The sequence below is a fragment of the Anomaloglossus baeobatrachus genome, chromosome 6, assembly GCF_048569485.1.
Source record: "Anomaloglossus baeobatrachus isolate aAnoBae1 chromosome 6, aAnoBae1.hap1, whole genome shotgun sequence".
Classification (NCBI taxonomy): domain Eukaryota; kingdom Metazoa; phylum Chordata; class Amphibia; order Anura; family Aromobatidae; genus Anomaloglossus; species Anomaloglossus baeobatrachus.
This window is the reverse complement of record NC_134358.1, coordinates 505,537,984-505,560,282: the sequence shown is the minus strand read 5'-3', so window position 1 is coordinate 505,560,282 and position 22,299 is coordinate 505,537,984.

The following is a 22,299-nucleotide window of genomic DNA, read 5'->3' as shown; positions in this document are numbered from 1 at the left end:
AGTAGGAAACTGGCTAGTGGGAGCAATGCCTAGTAGAAGACTATACAGGAAAGGATGGTTGACCTTAGGGAGATCAACATCCAGCACCGCGGAGCACCATCACGTGTTTTCTCAACGCAGTGATTCTAGAGCAATGCTCCCTGGGAAATATGCAAAACAAGGAAGCCACGGAGACACCATCACATGTTTCTCAATGTTGGCAGGTAACTAGCCAGGTCTTTCACCGGGAAGGAAAAACCACGGGAAGGGCAGTCTCCAGTCAAGGAAACCACTTATGCCAAAACATGGTATCCATCCACAGACAGCTGTTTCTGGGTATTTGCCCCTCATCAGTGGGGAGTAGGAAACTAGCTAGTGGGAGCAATGCCTAGTAGAAGACTATATAGGTAAGGATGTTTTGGCATGTTTTGGCATAGGTGGTTTCCTGTAACGCCTGCCTGGATCCACAGACTCAGATGGGCTGTAATGGGGAGGCTAGAGGGAAGCCTCTCACCAAGCAGGACCCCCAGAACCCTGAAACCATTTAACCCCTATACAGGGATTTGGAATTACACAGGGCCCTGGTGATCACTACCTGTGGAAGGCTGCAGTCCAATGAGAGTAGTAATCAGGCAGAGTCAAAGCAGGAATTGAGGAACAGGGACAGAATCGGCAGGCAATGATGTAGTCAGCAAACGTAGCAGAGGTCAAATCCGGATCGGGCAGCGAGGTACAAAAACAGTAGGCAGGAGGGTAGTCAGAAAACACGCAGAAGTCAGCACACAGGAATAACCAAACAGAATAGGACGTAACAGGAGCCAGGAAAATCAGAACTATCTCTGGCAGTGGTCATGTGACAGGAGGGGGAATAAGAAGGGTGTGGTGTCTTCCCATTGGCTGTAGCTGAACGCTGGCAACTTCAGCTGGAAGACACATGCCACCCACAGTCAGCCAGCGGTACTGCAGATCCCAAGACAACCCAGCCCAGTGGATGATCGGAGCCTGCGCCCACTGGTGCTGCTGGCATCGACTCCTCTCCCATCACCAGCACCATCCACGGCAGGAACACGGCGCAGAAGTCGCTGGAGCAGACTCCGGCGGTGACGTAACATTTCCTTGACTGTAAACTGCCCTTTCCGTGGTTTTTCCTTCCCGGTGAAAGCCCTGGCTAGTTACTTGCCAGCGTTGAGAAACATGTGATGGTGTCTCCGCGGCTTCCTTGTTTTAAATATTTCCCAGGGGGCATTGCTCTAGAATCACTGCGTTGAGAAAACACGTGATGGTGCTCCGCGGTGCTGAATGTTGATCTCCCTAAGGTCAACCATCCTTACCTATATAGTCTTCTACTAGGCATTGCTCCCACTAGCCAGTTTCCTACTCCACACTGATGAGGGGCAAATACCCCAAAACAGCTGTCTGTGGATTGATACCATGTTTTGGCATAGGTGGTTTTCTTGACTGGAGACTGCCCTTCCCGTGGTTTTTCCTTCCCGGCGAAAGACCTGGCTAGTTACCTGCCAGCGTTGAGAAACATGTGATGGTGTCTCCGCGTCTTCCTTTTTTTGGTACAAGTTCATAGACATCATACATAAATAGGTTTACTTTTATCTAAGGAGTTAAAAAAAATCTAAACTTTGTCCACAAAAAGTGGCGTACGTTTTGCTCCATGCTCCACGACCCGTAGAGTTCTCATTTTTTAGGATATGGCTTACTGATGGCTTATTTTTTGCATCTGAAGCTGACATTTTTAACCATACCATTTTTGCACAGATGCTACCTTTTGAACACCTGTTATTGCATTTTGTGCAAAATTTGTGGCGACCAAAAAACTTATTTTTGGTGTTTGGAATTTTTTGCCGCTATGCTGTTTAACGATCAGATTAATTGCTTTTACATTTTGATAGATCGGGCATTTCTGGACGCGGCGATACCAAATGGGTGTATATTTTTTCTTTTATTAACCCTTTAATTTTCAATGGGGTGAAAGGGGGTGATTTGAACTTTTAGGTTTTGCATTTTATTTTATTTTTCAAAACTTTTTTTAAACTTTTTTTTTTTATTTTACTAGTCCCCATAGGGGGCTATAATGATCATTTGTCTGATCGCTGATTCATTTCTCCCGATCAGAGCAGCATCGCTCAGACCAGGAGAAATGATCATCTCTTGTAACAGCCAGTACTCTGCTGTTTGTTTACAGGACCTTAGTCATGTGAGCACAGAAGTCATTACATGACCCTGTGCTACCATGACAACCATTGGATCCACGTGACCACATCACATGACTTCCGATGGAAGCCTGTGAGTAAAGTTATAGCGCGATCATTATTGTAATGGCGCTGCCACATATTGACAGCGCCATTTAAGGGGTTAAAAGGCACACATGTCAGCTGTAGAAATCAGCTGAGATGTACGCCGATCTCCCCCGACTGCTGGCATCAGCTGGGGGAGAATAACACTATGACCGCTAGAACATAAGATTACTGCCCACGGTCATTAAGGGGGTTAAGACATTAGGGGAGAGTGTTCTACAGGAACTTGAAAACATTTCTTTCATAAAAGAGGTTATCTGGTCTAAATCAACAAGTCTGCAGTCCCTCTATGTCACGCTATGTGACTGCAGATTTGTGAATCCTCACATCTTGTGCACTGTGCACTGCGAGGATTCTCCAGTGTCAGACATGGAAACGTCGGTCACATGGCTGCAGGTATGCAATATGCAGACTCCTGGTCAGAATCCAACTACACGTGCTCGACAACCCCTTTAACATAGAAAGCAATTCACCAGCTTTCATGAGTTTTTTCTGATATTTATTTATAAGGACCCGGTTCATCCATATTAGTTTTGTGTTTATTTTCCATTAATCATATGCCTTTTTATTTTGAGATGACATTTTGGAGGATCCTGAACTAGAGATATGCAGACCCGTGGAAGTTCGGTTCGACAGGTGCATCCAGATTTTAGATAAAGTTCTGTTCAGGACCTGAACTTGACCTGAACCCCAATGGAAATCACAAATTGGACAGTTTGGGTCTCCACCCACATGCAGTCATCCACAAACAGATCATTTCTGGGGGAAAAAGGGTGGGGTTTTTCCTTTTTTTTTTGTGCAAATGTGGCGCCCCTGAGGCTCAGTCGCCACAGGGTATTGCATCTGATTTAAGGTGCAATACTCATCCCGGGTAAGGAAGAGGTTAACCACTGGTTTTCAATTACACAACACACACAGTTTAGGTACTTTCTCAGCGTAGCAGCCAGACACTAAAACTGGACTAAAGGTGGTCACCATAATAACGAGTTTTTCCCAGCCACCAGTGAGTCATCAGGAAGGTGGGTGCAGCACAGGGGAAGTGAGAGAGTACACAGCTTTTACCTCAGAATAGTCTGGAACACAGAACAATACAGTTGCAGGAGATAGTGCTTCTGAGCTTCAATTGTTGGAACGGGCCCTACTGAAAGAAGCAGGAATTTCCCGGGTGAGCTGGAGAGACAGAGGAGCACACGGTAGCTAGAGGTAGAGCTCCGTAGCTCCCTCAGTACCAGGGCAGTTAGGGTGCAGAACCCTAAGGTGGTGTACACTTCAGGTTGCGCCACCAGAATCTACAGGACAGGGGGTTTATATGTCCCTGTGGCCCCCACAAGATCCCGGAGCACAGCGGCACATAGGGTCAGGAGTCGTGATGAAGGTCAGTCCCCACCACAGACCCGCATCACCTGCACACGGGACGGGAGCTAACACTACAAGAACACCGGGCTCCCCAAAAAACTTCAAGTCACGGCGATCCACACTAAAGCACACAGAAATGAAGATCTCTTGGTTCACAACACCGGTGGTAGCCTCTGAACTACCCGGGAATGGCTGGGGCCCATCACGGTGGAAACTGACACTCTGAGGGTGACGACAGTACTGTGAGTAAAAAGAATTTTGACCGCAGCCCCCTGTGTCGTCCCGTTATTGCCGTCGCCCCGTGCTTCAGTGCCAACGGCTACCACCACCACCATCATCCTCCCTGGGGACTAGCATCACCTGTGGGAAGCTAAACTATCCTAGCTGCAACACCATCCGCCCCAGAGGACAGCGACTGCAGCGGCGGCTAATCTCTGGCCATCACCCATCCTCCATCCTTCATCCCTTTTATTCTACACCTCGGGGCCATGAAGCCGGGCAGTTCCACTCGTGAAATCCCCAGACCCGACATCACCAGCCCGGCGACGAGTAACAGTTTACCCCCTGCCCCGTGGGTGCTACACACACTAAATCCGATCACGCTGTTGTTACCCCCAGTGCTAGCCGATAAAACAATGCAATTAGGTCACACTGGGCTGGCTGAGTACTGAGCGTATTGAGCATGAGTGGTCACCATAGTGTGACATTGCACACAGTTCCCACACTGTATAATGAGGTTTTTACTAACTTGGCTTGTTTCTTAGCGGTAGCACAGGAAATCTTCCATTTAAAAGTCTAATTGGTTTATCACATCAACAGAAACTGCACTTCATAACTAGAGATGAGCGAACTGGTCCCGGTTCGGCTCGAGGCCGGTTCGCCGAACGGGGGTCCCGTTCGAGTTCGGTTCGTCGAACGTTCGACGAACCGAACTCGAACGTATAGGCTATAATGGGAGGCAATCACAAACACATAAAAATGCATTATAAATGTACACAAACAGTTAATAAACATTGCCATAACACTTACCGGTCCTCGCGATCCCTTCTGCACTCTGTCTCCTGCCGCTATTCCATCCGATGATCGCTGAATCCTCCCGGTGACCTGCACTGCCAGCAGAGATGCAAGACCTATTGTGACGTCAAAATAGCCATGTGACCAGTCACGTGGCTATTATCTCATTGGCTACAGACTGGTCACATGACTATGACACGTCATGTAGGACCTGCGAGTGCATCTCTCCGGTACACGGTGCACATATGTGTATCGCCGTGTACCGGCGACATGCTCTAGCACACGGTCGACTCCCCGTTCCGTTAGGGACCGGCTGACACAGCCGGTCATTAACGGAGATCACCGTTGCCATAGCAACGCAGTTAGCGGTGACGCCACCGCTAACCGCGGCTCCGGGAGCACCGTTGCTATGGTAACGCGTCTGTCAGCGTTACCGCTGTTACCGCTGACAGCCAGCAGTGATCACTCACGGAGTGAAGGCTGCACGCTGCTTCCCGATTGTAGTGAGCATTGTAGTGAGGATGGAGGTTCCCCAGCCCCAAGTGATGAGCTGGTGAATCTCATCCTCACTACAATCGTCACTACTACTACACTAGAAAGAAAGAAGACAGAAGAGCAGGATCGTGGAGGGCTGACAGGGGTAATAAAGATGGAGTCTCTAATGTGTCTGTGTATTTATTTCTATTAAAGTATTTTTTCTCTGTGTGGTGTCTTTTTTTTAACCCTTTATTGGAGATTCTTAATGGCCGGGTCAAACGTGCCTGACATTAAGAATCTCTGGCTTAATACTGGCTGGTAAAACAAAGCCAGTATTAACTCATGATTACCCAACAAGCCACCCGGCTCCAGGGCTGTTGGAAGAGTTGGATACAGCGCCAGATGATGGCGCTTCTATGAGAGCGCCATTTTCTGGGATGGCTGCGGACTGAAATCCGCAGCAGAGGCGCCCACAAACCTCGGGCTAACCTGTGCTGCGGATTCCAATCCCCAGCTGCCTAGTTGTACCCGGCTGGACACAAAAATAGGGCGAAGCCCACGTCATTTGTTTTTTAATTATTTCATGAAATAAGTGAAATAATTAAAAAAAACGGGCTTCCCTATATTTTTGGTTCCCAGCCGGGTACAAATAGGCAACTGGGGGTTGGAGGCAGACCGTGGCTGCCAGCTGTACCTGGCTAGCATACAAAAATATGGCGAAGCCCACGTCATTTTTTTGGTGGGCAAAAAACTTCTGCATACAGTCCTGGATGGAGTATGCTGAGCCTTGTAGTTCTGCAGCTGCTGTCTGCTCTTCTCCATACAGACAGACAGCAGCTGCAGAACTACAAGGCTCAGCATACTCCATCCAGGACTGTATGCAGAAGTTTTTTGCCCCCTGAAAAAATTATGTGGGCTTCGCCATATTTTTGTATGCTAGCCAGGTACAGCAGGCAGGTACGGCTGCCCCCAACCCCCAGTTGCCTATTTGTACCCGGCTGGGAACCAAAAATAAAGGGAAGCCCTTTTTTTTATTATTTCATGAATTTCATGAAATAATTAGAAAACAAATGACCTAGGCTTTGCCCCATTTTTGTGTCCAGCCAGGTACAACTAGGCAGCTGGGGATTGGAATCCGCACCACCGGTTGGCCTGAGCTTTCTGGGCCCCACTGCTGCGAATTGCAGTCTGCAGCCACCTCAGAAAATGGCATTTTCATAGAAGCGCCATCTTCTGGCGCTGTATCCAACTCTTCCAGCACCTGCCTGCTATACCTGGCTAGCATACAAAAATATGGCGAAGCTCACGTCCTTTTTTTGTAGTTTTTTGGCAAAAAAAATAAAAAATGCTTCCCTGGATTTTCCATTGCCAGTGAAGGTAACACCAAGCAGTGGGGGTTAGCAGCCAGTAGCTGCTTGGATTACCCTTAGCTAGCAATACAAAAAATGCAGCGGGAGCCCATATATATTTTTTTTAATTATTTATTTAAATAACTAAAAATAAAATGGGCTTCCCTGTATTTTGATTGCTGGACATCACAGTGCTGTTAAAATAAATCTTTAAAAAAATGACGTAGCGCTCCGCGGTATTTTTGATTCTCAGCGCAGATAAAGCAGACAGCTATGGGTTGCCACCCCCATCTGCCTGCCGTTACCTTGGTTGGCAATCAAAATACAGGGCAGCCCATTAATTTTTTCTATTTAAAAAATAGTTAAAAAAAAAAAATTACGTTGGGTCCCCCCATTTTTGATAGCCAGCTAGGGTAAAGCAGACGGCTGTAGCCTGAAAACCACAGCTGGCAGCTTTACCGTGGTTGGGGATCCAATGTGGAGGTCCCCTCAGGCTCTTTTTTATAATTATTTTATAAATATTAATAATTACACAATAAAAGTAGGGTCCCCCCCAAATTGGATCACCAGCCAAGGTAAAGCGGACAGCTGTGGTCTGGTATTCTCAGGGTGGGAAGGTCCATAGTTATTGGGCCTTCACAGCCTAAAAATAGCAGGCCGCAGGCACCCCAGACGTGGCGCATCCACTAGATGCGCCAATCCTGGCGCTTCACCCCAGCTCATCCCGTGCCCTGGTGCAGTGGCAAACGGGGTAATAAATCGGGTTGATACTAGCTGTAAAGTCACCTGAGATCAAGCCCAGCAGTTTGTGATGTCATGGCGTCTATTAGATACCCAACATCATAAACTGTCAGTACTAACGAAAACAAAAAATCGACAAAAGAAATTTATTTGAAAAAACAGTCCCCAAAACATTTCCTCTTTCACCAATTTATTGTAAGAAAAAAAATAAAGGGGTCCCACGACGACTCTAGACCGTCTAGAATATGGGGGGGAGACACTCAGGGAACGTATCCACCATTTTCTAGGAGTGCGGACCCTTCATGTGAGGAGTGTGGGTGCAATGAATCTGCACTCACTCTCCCCGGGTCCACAGCAGCAGGGTCCATGTCGTAATGGTTGCTACCAAAGCTGCAATGCCCTGCTCATGAGGTAAGGGCATGCCTAATCAGGAAAACTACTGTAGAGGAAACTCTGCTCACTGGTATATAGGTGCTCAGAGGTAATAATAGATAAAATTAGTGAGTAACCTCGGCACTCTAAATCTCCCAGACTAAGTCAGTAAGTCACAATGGATAGTAATGCAAAATCACTCTTTATTGGTCCGTATTAAGAAAAATTTTTTTTTCATAAGCATATATGTTTTTGTCCAAAACAAGTTACAAATGACGTTTCGGCCTGAGCCTTCGTCAGATTGGACTTATCTGCATGTAATCATGAAAAATGACAATAATCAGTATCACATAAGAGTGAGAGAACAATAACATAAACTCGAACAATGTAGAGGTACAATTGGGATGCAGCAAAAAAATTGCAACACAGCAAGAAATGAAACACATGATATAAATGTCATAATACAGTACAAGGACAATATAGTAATGACAAATATGGGGTCAGAGTAGACTTAGACAGCTCTGGTACGAAAGAGATGTCAATCATAAAGTAACATGTGCAGTAGGTGTAGAGCTACAGTATGCATGGCAGAGCTAATGGGTAGACCGACCATAGAAAAAGAATGGAGAAAAAGTGGAGAAAAAGTGGAGCATAAGAGGAGAAAAAGTGGAGATTAAGAGGAGAAAAAGTGGAGAAAAAGTGGAGCATAAGAGGAGAAAAAGTGGAGAAAAAGTGGAGAAAAAGTGGAGCATAAGAGGAGAAAAAGTGGAGAAAAAAGTGGAGAAAAAGTGGAGAAAAAGTGGAGCATAAGAGGAGAAAAAGTGGACAAAAATTGGAGAAAAAGTGGAGAAAAAGTGGAGAAAAAGTGGAGCATAAAAGGAGAAAAAGTGGAGAAAAAAGTGAAGAAAAAGTGGAGAAAAAGTGGAGCATAAGAGGAGAAAAAGTGAAGAAAAAGTGGAGAAAAAGTGGAGAAAAAGTGGAGCATAAGAGGAGAAAAAGTGGAGAAAAAAGTGGAGAAAAAGTGGAGAAAAAGTGGAGCATAAGAGGAGAAAAAGTGGAGAAAAAGTGGAGATTAAGAGGAGAAAAAGTGGAGAAAAAGTGGAGCATAAGAGGAGAAAAAGTGGAGAAAAAAGTGGAGAAAAAGTGGAGCATAAGAGGTGAAAAAGTGGAGAAAAAGTGGAGAAAAAGTGGAGAAAAAGAGGAGAAAAAAGTGGAGAAAAAGTGGAGAAAAAGTGGAGCATAAGAGGAGAAAAAGTGGAGAAAAAGTGGAGAAAAAGAGGAGAAAAAGTGGAGCATAAGAGGAGAAAAAGTGGAGAAAAAGTGGAGAAAAAGTGGAGAAAAAGAGGAGAAAAAGTGGAGAAAAAAGTGGAGAAAAAGTGGAGCATAAGAGGAGAAAAAGTGGAGAAAAAGTGGAGAAAAAGTGGAGAAAAAGTGGAGCATAAAAGGAGAAAAAGTGGAGAAAAAGTGGAGAAAAAAGTGGAGAAAAAGTGGAGAAAAAAGTGGAGAAAAAAGTGGAGAAAAAGTGGAGAAAAAGTGGAGCATAAGAGGAGAAAAAGTGGAGAAAAAAGGGGAGAAAAAGTGGAGAAAAAGTGGAGAAAAAGTGGAGCATAAGAGGAGAAAAAGTGTTGAAAAAAGTGGAGAAAAAGTGGAGAAAAAGTGGAGCATAAGAGGAGAAAAAGTGGAGAAAAAGTGGAGAAAAAGTGGAGAAAAAAGTGGAGAAAAAGTGGAGAAAAAGTGGAGAAAAAGTGGAGATTAAGAGGAGAAAAAGTGGAGAAAAAGTGGAGCATAAGAGGAGAAAAAGTGGAGAAAAAGTGGAGAAAAAGTGGAGAAAAAGTGGAGAAAAAGTGGAGAAAAAGAGGAGAAAAAGTGGAGAAAAAAGTGGAGAAAAAGTGGAGCATAAGAGGAGAAAAAGTGGAGAAAAAGTGGAGAAAAAGTGGAGAAAAAGTGGAGCATAAAAGGAGAAAAAGTGGAGAAAAAGTGGAGAAAAAAGTGGAGAAAAAGTGGAGAAAAAAGTGGAGAAAAAAGTGGAGAAAAAGTGGAGAAAAAGTGGAGCATAAGAGGAGAAAAAGTGGAGAAAAAAGGGGAGAAAAAGTGGAGAAAAAGTGGAGAAAAAGTGGAGCATAAGAGGAGAAAAAGTGTTGAAAAAAGTGGAGAAAAAGTGGAGAAAAAGTGGAGCATAAGAGGAGAAAAAGTGGAGAAAAAGTGGAGAAAAAGTGGAGAAAAAAGTGGAGAAAAAGTGGAGAAAAAGTGGAGAAAAAGTGGAGATTAAGAGGAGAAAAAGTGGAGAAAAAGTGGAGCATAAGAGGAGAAAAAGTGGAGAAAAAGTGGAGAAAAAGTGGAGAAAAAGTGGAGCATAAGAGGAGAAAAAGTGGAAAAAAAAGTGGAGAAAAAGTGGAGAAAAAGTGGAGCATAAGAGGAGAAAAAGTGGAGAAAAAGTGGAGAAAAAAGTGGAGAAAAAAGTGGAGAAAAAGTGGAGAAAAAGTGGAGCATAAGAGGAGAAAAAGTGGAGATTAAGAGGAGAAAAAGTGGAGAAAAAGTGGAGCATAAGAGGAGAAAAAGTGGAGAAAAAGTGGAGAAAAAGTGGAGCATAAGAGGAGAAAAAGTGGAGAAAAAAGTGGAGAAAATGTGGAGAAAAAGTGGAGCATAAGAGGAGAAAAAGTGGAGAAAAAGTGGAGAAAAAGTGGAGAAAAAGTGGAGCATAAGAGGAGAAAAAGTGGAGAAAAAGTGGAGAAAAAAGTGGAGAAAAAAGTGGAGAAAAAGTGGAGAAAAAGTGGAGAAAAAGAGGAGAAAAAGTGGAGAAAAAGTGGAGAAAAAGTGGAGAAAAAGTGGAGCATAAGAGGAGAAAAAGTGGAGAAAAAAGTGGAGAAAAATTGGAGAAAAAAGTGGAGAAAAAGTGGAGAAAAAGTGGAGCATAAGAGGAGAAAAAGTGGAGAAAAAAGTGGAGAAAAAGTGGAGAAAAAGTGGAGCATAAGAGGAGAAAAAGTGGAGAAAAAAGTGGAGAAAAAGTGGAGAAAAAGTGGAGCATAAGAGGAGAAAAAGTGGAGAAAAAAGTGGAGAAAAAGTGGAGAAAAAGTGGAGCATAAGAGGAGAAAAAGTGGAGAAAAAGTGGAGAAAAAGTGGAGAAAAAGAGGAGAAAAAGTGGAGAAAAAAGTGGAGAAAAAGTGGAGCATAAGAGGAGAAAAAGTGGAGAAAAAAGTGGAGAAAAAGTGGAGAAAAAGTGGAGAAAAAGTGGAGAAAAAGTGGAGCATAAGAGGAGAAAAAGTGGAGATTAAGAGGAGAAAAAGTGGAGAAAAAGTGGAGCATAAGAGGAGAAAAAGTGGAGAAAAAGTGGAGAAAAAGTGGAGAAAAAGTGGAGAAAAAGTGGAGCATAAGAGGAGAAAAAGTGGAGAAAAAGTGGAGATTAAGAGGAGAAAAAGTGGAGAAAAAGTGGAGCATAAGAGGAGAAAAAGTGGAGAAAAAAGTGGAGAAAAAGTGGAGCATAAGAGGAGAAAAAGTGGAGAAAAAGTGGAGAAAAAGTGGAGCATAAGAGGAGAAAAAGTGGAGAAAAAAGTGGAGAAAAAGTGGAGAAAAAAGTGGAGAAAAAGTGGAGAAAAAGTGGAGAAAAAGTGGAGCATAAGAGGAGAAAAAGTGGAGAAAAAGTGGAGAAAAAGTGGAGAAAAAGTGGAGAAAAAGTGGAGAAAAAGTGGAGCATAAGAGGAGAAAAAGTGGAGAAAAAGTGGAGATTAAGAGGAGAAAAAGTGGAGAAAAAGTGGAGCATAAGAGGAGAAAAAGTGGAGAAAAAAGTGGAGAAAAAGTGGAGCATAAGAGGAGAAAAAGTGGAGAAAAAGTGGAGAAAAAGTGGAGCATAAGAGGAGAAAAAGTGGAGAAAAAAGTGGAGAAAAAGTGGAGATAAAGTGGAGAAAAAGTGGAGAAAAAAGTGGAGAAAAAGTGGAGAAAAAAGTGGAGAAAAAGTGGAGAAAAAGTGGAGAAAAAGTGGAGAAAAAGTGGAGCATAAGAGGAGAAAAAGTGGAGAAAAAAGTGGAGAAAAAGTAGAGAAAAAGTGGAGCATAAGAGGAGAAAAAGTGGAGAAAAAAGTGGAGAAAAAGTGGAGAAAAAGTGGAGCATAAGAGGAGAAAAAGTGGAGAAAAAGTGGAGAAAAAGTGGAGAAAAAGAGGAGAAAAAGTGGAGAAAAAAGTGGAGAAAAAGTGGAGCATAAGAGGAGAAAAAGTGGAGAAAAAGTGGAGAAAAAGTGGAGAAAAAGTGGAGAAAAAGTGGAGAAAAAGTGGAGAAAAAGTGGAGCATAAGAGGAGAAAAAGTGGAGAAAAAGTGGAGATTAAGAGGAGAAAAAGTGGAGAAAAAGTGGAGCATAAGAGGAGAAAAAGTGGAGAAAAAAGTGGAGAAAAAGTGGAGCATAAGAGGAGAAAAAGTGGAGAAAAAGTGGAGAAAAAGTGGAGCATAAGAGGAGAAAAAGTGGAGAAAAAAGTGGAGAAAAAGTGGAGAAAAAGTGGAGAAAAAGTGGAGAAAAAAGTGGAGAAAAAGTGGAGAAAAAAGTGGAGAAAAAGTGGAGAAAAAGTGGAGAAAAAGTGGAGCATAAGAGGAGAAAAAGTGGAGAAAAAGTGGAGAAAAAGTGGAGAAAAAGTGGAGAAAAAGTGGAGAAAAAGTGGAGCATAAGAGGAGAAAAAGTGGAGAAAAAGTGGAGATTAAGAGGAGAAAAAGTGGAGAAAAAGTGGAGCATAAGAGGAGAAAAAGTGGAGAAAAAAGTGGAGAAAAAGTGGAGCATAAGAGGAGAAAAAGTGGAGAAAAAGTGGAGAAAAAGTGGAGCATAAGAGGAGAAAAAGTGGAGAAAAAAGTGGAGAAAAAGTGGAGAAAAAGTGGAGAAAAAGTGGAGAAAAAAGTGGAGAAAAAGTGGAGAAAAAAGTGGAGAAAAAGTGGAGAAAAAGTGGAGAAAAAGTGGAGCATAAGAGGAGAAAAAGTGGAGAAAAAAGTGGAGAAAAAGTGGAGAAAAAGTGGAGAAAAAGTGGAGCATAAGAGGAGAAAAAGTGGAGAAAAAAGTGGAGAAGAAGTAGAGAAAAAGTGGAGCATAAGAGGAGAAAAAGTGGAGAAAAAAGTGGAGAAAAAGTGGAGAAAAAGTGGAGCATAAGAGGAGAAAAAGTGGAGAAAAAGTGGAGAAAAAGTGGAGAAAAAGAGGAGAAAAAGTGGAGAAAAAAGTGGAGAAAAAGTGGAGCATAAGAGGAGAAAAAGTGGAGAAAAAAGTGGAGAAAAAGTGGAGAAAAAGTGGAGAAAAAGTGGAGAAAAAGTGGAGAAAAAGTGGAGAAAAAGTGGAGCATAAGAGGAGAAAAAGTGGAGATTAAGAGGAGAAAAAGTGGAGAAAAAGTGGAGCATAAGAGGAGAAAAAGTGGAGAAAAAGTGGAGAAAAAGTGGAGAAAAAGTGGAGAAAAAGTGGAGCATAAGAGGAGAAAAAGTGGAGAAAAAAGTGGAGAAAAAGTGGAGAAAAAGTGGAGCATAAGAGGAGAAAAAGTGGAGAAAAAGTGGAGATTAAGAGGAGAAAAAGTGGAGAAAAAGTGGAGCATAAGAGGATAAAAAGTGGAGAAAAAAGTGGAGAAAAAGTGGAGAAAAAGTGGAGAAAAAAATGGAGAAAAAGTGGAGAAAAAGTGGAGAAAAAGTGGAGAATAAGAGGAGAAAAAGTGGAGAAAAAGTGGAGAATAAGAGGAGAAAAAGTGGAGAATAAGTGGAGAAAAAAAATGGAGAAAAAGTGGAGAAAAAGTGGAGAAAAAAATGGAGAAAAAGTGGAGCACCCTTTGGTACCTTTCATGTGGCACTAAGGGGTGCTTAGCTTTGTATTTAGCCAAAAAAATGAAAAAAAAATGACGTAGGGTTCCCCCTAGTTTTGTAGCCAGCTAGGGTAAAGCAGACGGCTGCAGCCTGCAGACCACAGCTGGCAACCTCACCTTGGCTGGTAATCCAAAACTGAGGGCACCCCACGCTGTTATTTTAAATTAAATAAATAATTAAAAAAAAAAACACGTAGGGGTCCCCCAAAATTGGATCACCAGCCAAGGTAAAGCAGACAGCTGGGGCCTGATATTCTCAGACTAGGGAGGTCCATGGTTATTGGAATCTCCCCAGCCTAAAAATAGCAGGCCGCAGCCGCCCCAGAAGTGGCGCATCCATTAGATGCGCCAATCCTGGTGCTTCGCCCCAGCTCATCCCGCGCCCTGGTGCGGTGGCAAACGGGGTAATATATGGGGTTAATACCAGATGTGTAATGTCACCTGGCATCAAGCCCTGGGGTTGGTGAGGTCAGGCGTCTATCAGATACCCGACATCACCAACCCAGTCAGTAATAAAAAAAAATAGACGACAAACACATTTTTATTTGAAAAAACACTCCCCAAAACATTCCCTCTTTAACCAATTTATTAGATTGAAAAACAAATCCAGGTCTGCTGTAATCCAAGGGGTTGGCATGACGATCCACACTGTCCCAGTCAATGAAGAGCAGGATATTCCCCATTGGCTGGGAGAGCAATGCAGTGACCTGAGCTAACATCAATGGGTCAGCCCAGGTCACTGCAGGGGGGTGACAAGTGCTGCTGTCAGCGAGGTACATTACCTGCGCTGATCTCCAGCACTGCCGACAGCCCCTGTCACTGAGTTCAATGACCGGCGCCTTCCCCTCAAGTATCGCGAGAGGTCCGTGACGTCACCGCTAGTCAGTCTCGGGTCGGAAGCGAGAGGTGATGTGACAAGCGGCGGCCATGGAGGACAGTGACAGCGATGAGGTCGGGATGGCGGGACTTCATCACCGCAGGTAAGCCGAGCGGGCGGGGGGGGGGGGGTTGTGTGTGTGTGTGTGTGTGTGTGTGTGTGTATGTATGTGTACATGCCGCGGGCAGGAGGGGGCGGAGTGAGCTTGAGCTGAGCGGGAAGTGTGGGCTTCCTGCACGTAACTAAGATAAACATCGGGTTACTAACCAAAGCGCTTTGCTTGGATACCCGATGTTTATCTTGGTTACCAGCTTGTGGCAGGCTGCCAGCAATGGCTCCTGCTCACTGTAGCTGTAAAAAGCCCTGCTTTTTGCTGCTAGAACCGTTCTCGAACGTATCTAGAACTATCGAGCTTTTGCAAAAAGCTCGAGTTCTAGTTCGATCTCGAACAGCCCCAAAAATCACTCGAGCCTAGAACTGGAGAACCTCGAACCACGAACCGCGCTCAACTCTATTCATAACATCAATACAGACAGATTTCAGGTCTGTTATATTCGCAGTACTCCCGCACAGTTCAGATAGTTAACACAATAATATAACATGTAGCCTCTTTTGGCTTAAAGAAACATGCACACGGTTTACAGACCGTGTTACTTTCCAGTACGCCCGCACAGCTCCAGATACACTTCCTCCAGTATCCCAGTGGAGCTCACTCAGCCTCCTCTCACTCCAGTCAGTTGTAGCGAACCCTCACCTTCCTCAGCCGGTTTCTTCCAGAGGCTCCAAACCTCTAAGAGAGTTACAGTAACGATCTCGACACACTCGCTCCTCCCAGTGCACACACTCTCTCAGACACTGCTTCTCACACACTGAACACCATCACCAACACACACCCATGTGCCAAACAACCTGTCTCCATTTTACAGACATGTGACACACATCAGACATACCCATGGGTGGGGTATGTAGGTAGCCAGATCCACCCATCTCTCTAGCTACCTGTGAACCTGGCCCAATGAACACTTTAGAAAAAACTACTACAAGTGCCAGAACAAAAGTCCAGGTTCACACCTCTACTGTGGTACATACCTGCCATTCACAACATAACCGGTCGCCATCTTACAATACATAAAGCACCCAACTCCGAACCCGAACTCTGTTTTTTTGTAAATTCTGTGAGTACCGAACTTCGGGTTCACTCATTTCTATTCTGAACCAATTTCTAATTTTCAATCATCTCAAGTTACAATTTTTCCCCTTTATACTTTTTGTCCTGTAAATCCCATTTCAGGGAGTATCACATATATGTGAAAGTATAACTGTGCTGTATCTGAATAGCACAATGATATCATAAAGAGCCAGAGAAATAATCCCTTGATCTTCTGCTCATTGCTCCCTAACACAGTTTCTTAATATTTGATTAACTCAAGCGCTGGAAAACCAGTTCTACAATTGGAGAGATAGTTCCAGATCGACCTGTGAGAAGAATATAACCGTCATAGCTGTAAGAAGAAAACTTTGTAAAGCATGTCGCTGCCCTTTAACAATTCTTCACTTGTGGCAAAAGACATTTTCAGTGGCAGCTACAGTATTTCCATTTCAAGAAAACAAAGCTGCATTGTCCTGCTTTTCTGAACTCAATACAAAAAGGTAGAAAAAAAAAATCTTTATAAATGAAAATTGAAGTGTGCAGTTTTGTGGGAATTGCAAACAACAAGAATTGCTTTCACGGTTACTTTGTTCACCTTTCTGCAAAGAAAAACCTTCAAATCAATTCTCAGCTACAGAACCCTAAAGTAGTGGACACTTCACAGCTGGGCGGCTTCAATGAACAGTATTGAGCTTTCTAAGCAGGACGCCAGCAGTCCTCCTCTTTCTTTTATTGACGGACGCAGGCCGGCCCCTTCTCCTTCTCTAATAGAAGGCGCGCAGCGGGAGCAACAATTTTATCTTGTGTTTGAATCCAAACTTCCAGCTGTTTTGTCCTGATAGGTGGTGCAATGACCTTGACCCGTCCTGCCCAAACCTTATGTTACTGTAGCTGAAACAAAAGTTCATATGACCTTGACTCATTTTAATGCAAACCATACACCAACTTGGCGTACAGCACCTCTCATGAAACAATCACCCCCCCAAAAAAAGATGTAAGAATCGTATAAACGCTCTCGTAGCTTCTTTTGTTCCTGAAATATTAGATTTTATTTTAAAAAAAAAACAATTTAAATGGACAACAGCATTGCTAATTGCTACGTACTGTGCTCATACATAAGACTTACAAAAAGGGACTATAAGAAAAATATTGCATGTGCCACTCAAATAATGATGTACATTGTGGAAAATTCAAAGGATGAATGATTGACGCCGATGACTGTAAACGTTTGTTTCATATAAAGAGGATTTCACACCCACTATAGTAAGATGTGATGAATTCAGAAATTCCATAGCAGTTTGCAGACAGTTTTTATCAGATATATTCACAACAAAAAAGACAAAAAGAGACACAAGCAAATAAAAATGATTACTTTTGTACAAATTTTGAAATACATTTTTATTTGTAAAAAATGTTGATGATGTTGGTGACGTGATATTGGTTGGCTAGGTAGTTTTTTTTTTGTCTTAATTGTTAGAGATGGAGATATCTAAAATAACGTCTAGCAATAATCGTGTCGTTCATGCAAAAACACCCCAGGGTTCCACCGCTGCCCACACAAGATAATACCTGGACAGTGGACTTTATGGCTTGAAAAGAGTAACATCCTGGCCAAAATGTAGCCTTTTGTTCACTGTATGTACTTTTTAATGGAGATGAAATAAATTATTGCTTTGATATTATCCAACTCGAATTGATAAATTTAATCTGAAAATAGTGCAGTCCGGGTCTGTATGGCTTCGAAAGTATTCAGGTGCCTTACCCAGGCTTAGAGTTCTCAGGGAACTCTAGCTAAAGGCCGCTTTACACGCTACGACATCGCTAAAGCGTTGTCGTTGGGGTCACGGAATTTGTGACGCACATCCGGCCACGTTAGCGATGTCGTTGCATGTGAAACCTATGAGCGATTTTGAATCGTCTCAAAAACGTTCAAAATCGCTAATCGATGACATGCCCCCATATTCTCAATTATCGTTGCTGCTGCATGTACGATGTTGTTCGTCGTTCCTGCGGCAGCACACATCGCTATGTGTGACACCACATGAACGAGTAACCTCACCTTACCTGTGGCCGCCGGCAATGAGGAAGGAAGGAGGTGGGCGGGATGTTACGTACTGCTCATCTCCGCCCCTCCGCTTCTATTGGGCGACGGTTCCGTGACGTCGCTATGACGCTGAACGAACCGCCCCCCTTAGAAAGGAGGCGGCTCGCCGGTCACAGCGATGTCACAGAGCAGGTAAGTGCGTGTGACGCTGCTGTAGCGATAATGTTCGCTACGGCAGCGATCACCACATATCGGCTGTACGACGGGGGCAGGTGCTATCACGCTCGACATCGCCAGCAAATGCTAGCAATGTCACAGCATGTAAAGCGGCCTTTAGGATCCGGATCAAGCAACCCAGGAAATAAAATAAAAACATAAAGGAAAAATAAAGCAAGTACGCTATACTTCCCGAGACTCTGGTGCGGCTGTAACTGTTTCTGGGGCTGCTCACTCTTTTTCCAGGACAGCTTCTTAGCCTCATACTCACCTATTCACACCCTCATATTCACTGCTTCTCCCCCCACAGGAAGTCCTGGCGTCTGTGATTGGTTGCAGTCAGACGTGTCCCCAAACTGTGTGACAGAGTCTGCATGCTTGCCATCCCAAACCCTGTCTCTGGGTAACTATCGTGGTATAAAAATTAATAAATAAATAAATAAATGGGCATGGTTTCTCCCCGTATTATGATAACCAGCACAGATAAAGCATATGGCTACAGGCTGAAACCCCCAGCCGTGCGCTTATCTTGGCTGTGCATCAAAGTAAGAGGAACCCCATATGTCATTTAAAAAAAAAATATTTAAATAAATAATTTAAAAAAATTGTCATGCGGACGTTCCCAATTTTAATACCCAGCCATGATAAAGTCCGATAGCTGGAGACTGGTATTCTCAGGCTGAGGAGACCCATGCTTATTCCCCTACCCTAAAAATAGCAGCCTGCAGCTGCCCAGGATTGTAGCATGCATTAGATGCGACAGTCCCAGAAATTTACCCAGCTCTTCCCTATTGCCCTGGTGCGGTGGGAAACAGGGTCATAAGGGGTTACTAACAGCCCACAGCTTCCACTAAGACCTAGATTAGTAACAAGAGGCATCTATGAGAGCCCCATTTCTAATCAGTGAGTGAAAAAAATAAACACAGACACTGAAAAAATCCTTCATTTGAAAATAAAATTCCAAAAACACCCTATTTCATCAACTTATTAACCCCCAAAACACCCAGGTCTGACATAATCCACACGAGGTTCTACAACAACTTCAGCACTGTTACATCTGAAGTGACAGGGGATGGCCATAGAACATGACTCTTTATTTTAATATACAGCCAAGATAAGTACATGGCTGGGGGCTGCAGCTGTAGCCGTATGCTTTATCTGTGCCGGGTATCATAATAATGGGGGATCTACGTCAATTTCTTTATTATTTATTTTGATACCACAATAGTGACCCGCAGACAGAGTCTGTGATCGCAAGCAGTCAGATGCTGTCACACAGGCTGGGGGCGTTGTCTGACTGCAACCAATCACAGGTGCCAGGACTGTCGGCAGAAAGAGGAAGCAGTGAATATGCATGAAGGTAAATGAGTGGCCCCAGAAGAAGAGTGAGCAGCTCGAAAGTTACAGCCGGGCTGGAAACTCGGTAAGTATAGCACGCTTGTTCTAATCCTCCTATCCTGTCTACCACCATTTCTAAGACTTATATGGGGACCGGTGAGATATCTTGGATCCAATCCCGACCGTAACTGATTTTTTTTTAACTCCAGTTAGTCCCGCCGATCCCTGATATCTGCGAGTTCACCAATCACTACCTAAAAAGCAAGGAATATATATAAAATAGACTATGAGGGTACGTGCCCACTATGAGGAATAGCAATTTGGACGCAGTGTGATTTCCCTACGTCCAAAATGCTGTGTTGTACAACAGAAACACAGTGGATGGGATTTATAGAAATCTCCTGCCCACTGTACTTCTTTCTACGCAGGATAAACTGACCTGAGGTACGGTTTTATGAGTCACAGCATGGCAATTTATGCTTGAGGGGACACGAGTGCGTTGACCAGGAGAGCACAGCGAAAATCCGCTGTGCACAGAAACCTGATTGTGGGCACAGACGTTGCAGTCTCTTGCGGACAGCACTCACGGCCCCGCAAGACACTTCTGACTTCTCACATTTCCAACAACGTCTTTATTGATTCCCAACCTGCACAAGCTCCCTATCCTGCCTGCTCTTCCGGCGTGACACAGTAACCCCAATACTTAAAATATTGTGTCATTACTATGATCCACCAATTAATTCTGCAAAGACAGTGGGCCAGATTGTGGGGGTCTCTAAAAAATAATCATGACCCACAGAAAGTAGTAAAAGCCCCAACTGTGTTACCTAGCAGGTAATAATGCCGATATGCTTTGAAAGGTATAATATCCTAAGTGCCCCCTGCAAGCAACAAATACTCTTGAGTATCTCCTTTAATTAACAATGACCACCCACAAAAAAGTAATAATTCCCCCTGAAAGCCCCAATTAAAACTAATAATGCACAAATTTAAAGTAAATAATGACATGAGTGCCCCGCATGCCCTCTATATGATGGTCCTGTGGTGGAGGGCACGAGGCAGGCAGTGATTGTAGCCATGAGTACAGGGGGAACAACAGAACAACTGGTCACTGCAAAGCCTATCATCAACCCTTTGCCTCCCTGTCGCCGCACCACACACAGGAGGACTCCGCATCAGTTGCAGGCGACACCACATTCACATTCTCAGGAAATAAAGTCCAGTAACAGTCTCTTTTCTCAAAAACATAACAACTTTATTTTCATTTGTCTTCGGCAACATCTCGTTCCGCGCTTCGCCATTACCGGTATACTTCCCATAGGGGTTCTTTACATATTTTCTCTCATATATAATTTAGCAGCAGTCCGTATCTCTGGCACCTGGGCACTTTCTGTGATCTCTAGGCCTCTCCTTCCATCATACACTTCACACTGGCATGAACCGGGTCATGAGGTCCATTGGGCCACTTCATCCCACCCACAGTGGACGCTAACATGTGAGAAGGATCGCAACCCACAGGGCTCTCACATCTGTGCCCAGGCCATGCAGCCATACCCTTCTACCTGAGGGCGCACTGACCTTTCTGTGAGTGAGGAATACGCTGGCTAGCCAGATGAAATGGACCCCTGACTGTTGGACTAAACCCCTCTCCTTGGGGGACGTGGTTGACCAATCCGGACTGGATCCCTCGTGTCACGGCCACAGGGACAACCCATAGGATCAGAATCTTCATGGTGGGGTTATTACTCTTACATATTCCCAGGGACTCTCCTCTCCCCTCCCCATTGTCTATCCCTTATATACCCCTATCCTCCTCCTACTACCACTCTCTCCCTGCTTACCCAAGTGCCAGGACAACTGTACCGCTACACATCCACCTGGTGGCGAAATCACACAAGCAAGGCATTTATACTTTACAATAACGCTTTACAGTTACCACACAGGACATTATACTGTGTGCAGAAATATTAGGCAAATGAGTATTTTGATCACATGATAATTTTTATACATGTTGACCTACTCCAAGCTGTATAGCCTTGAGAGCCAACTACCAATTAAGTAAATCAGGTGATGTGCATCTCTGTAATGAGGAGGGGTGTGATGTAAAGACATCAACACCCTATATAAGGTGTGCTTAAGGAAGGCAACTTCCTTTCTTTTGGCAAAATGGGTCAGAAGAGAGATTTGACGGGCTCTGAAAAGTCCAAAATTGTGAGATGTCTTGCAGAGGGATGCAGCAGTCTTGAAATTGCCAAACTTTTGAAGCGTGATCACTGAACAATCAAGCATTTCATGGCAAATAGCCAACTGGGCTGCAAGAAGTGTGTTGGGCAAAAAAGGCCCATGAATTGAGGAAAATCAAGCGTGAAGCTGCCAAGATGCCATTTGCCACCAGTTTGGCCATATTTCAGAGCTGCAACGTTACAGGAGTATCAAAAAGCACAATGTGTGCCATACTCAGGGACATGGCCAGGGAAAGGAAGGCTGAAAAACGACCACCTTTCAACAAGAAACATAAGATAAAATATCAAGACTGGGCCAAGAAATATCTGAATGATTTTTCAAAGGTTTTATGGACTGAGGAAATGAGAGTGACTCTTGATGGGTCAGATGGATGGACCAGAGGCTGGATCAGGAAAGGGCAGAGAGCTCCACTCCGACTCAGTTGTCAGCTAGGTGGAGGTGGGGTACTGGTATGGGCTGGTATCATCAAAGATGAACTTGTGGGATGTTTTCGGGTGGAGGATGGAGTGGCGCTCAACTCTCAGACCTACTGCCAGTTTCTGGAAGACAACTTCTTCAAGCAGTGGTACAGGAAAAAGTCGGTATCGTTGAAGAAAAACATGATCTTCATGCAGCATAATGCTCCATCACATACACCCAACTACTCCACAGCGTGGCTGGCCAGAAAAGGTCTAAAAGATAAAAAAATAATGACATGGCCCCCTTGTTCACCTGATTTGAACCCCATAGAGAACCTGTGGTCCCTCATAAAAGGTGAGATCTACAGGGATTGAAAACAGTACACCTCTCGGAACAGTGTCTGGGAGGCTGTGGTGGCTGCTGCACGCAATGTTGATCGTAACAGTAATAGTTACCTGCACAAACAGATATCCTCCTAAGTTAGCCAAAACAAAAAAAAAAAACACTCCAACTTCCAAAAATATTAAGCTTTAATATTTATGTGTCTTTTGGGTTGATTGCGAAGATAGTTGTTGATCAATAATAAAAAAAATCCTGTAAAATACAACTTGCCTAATAATTCTG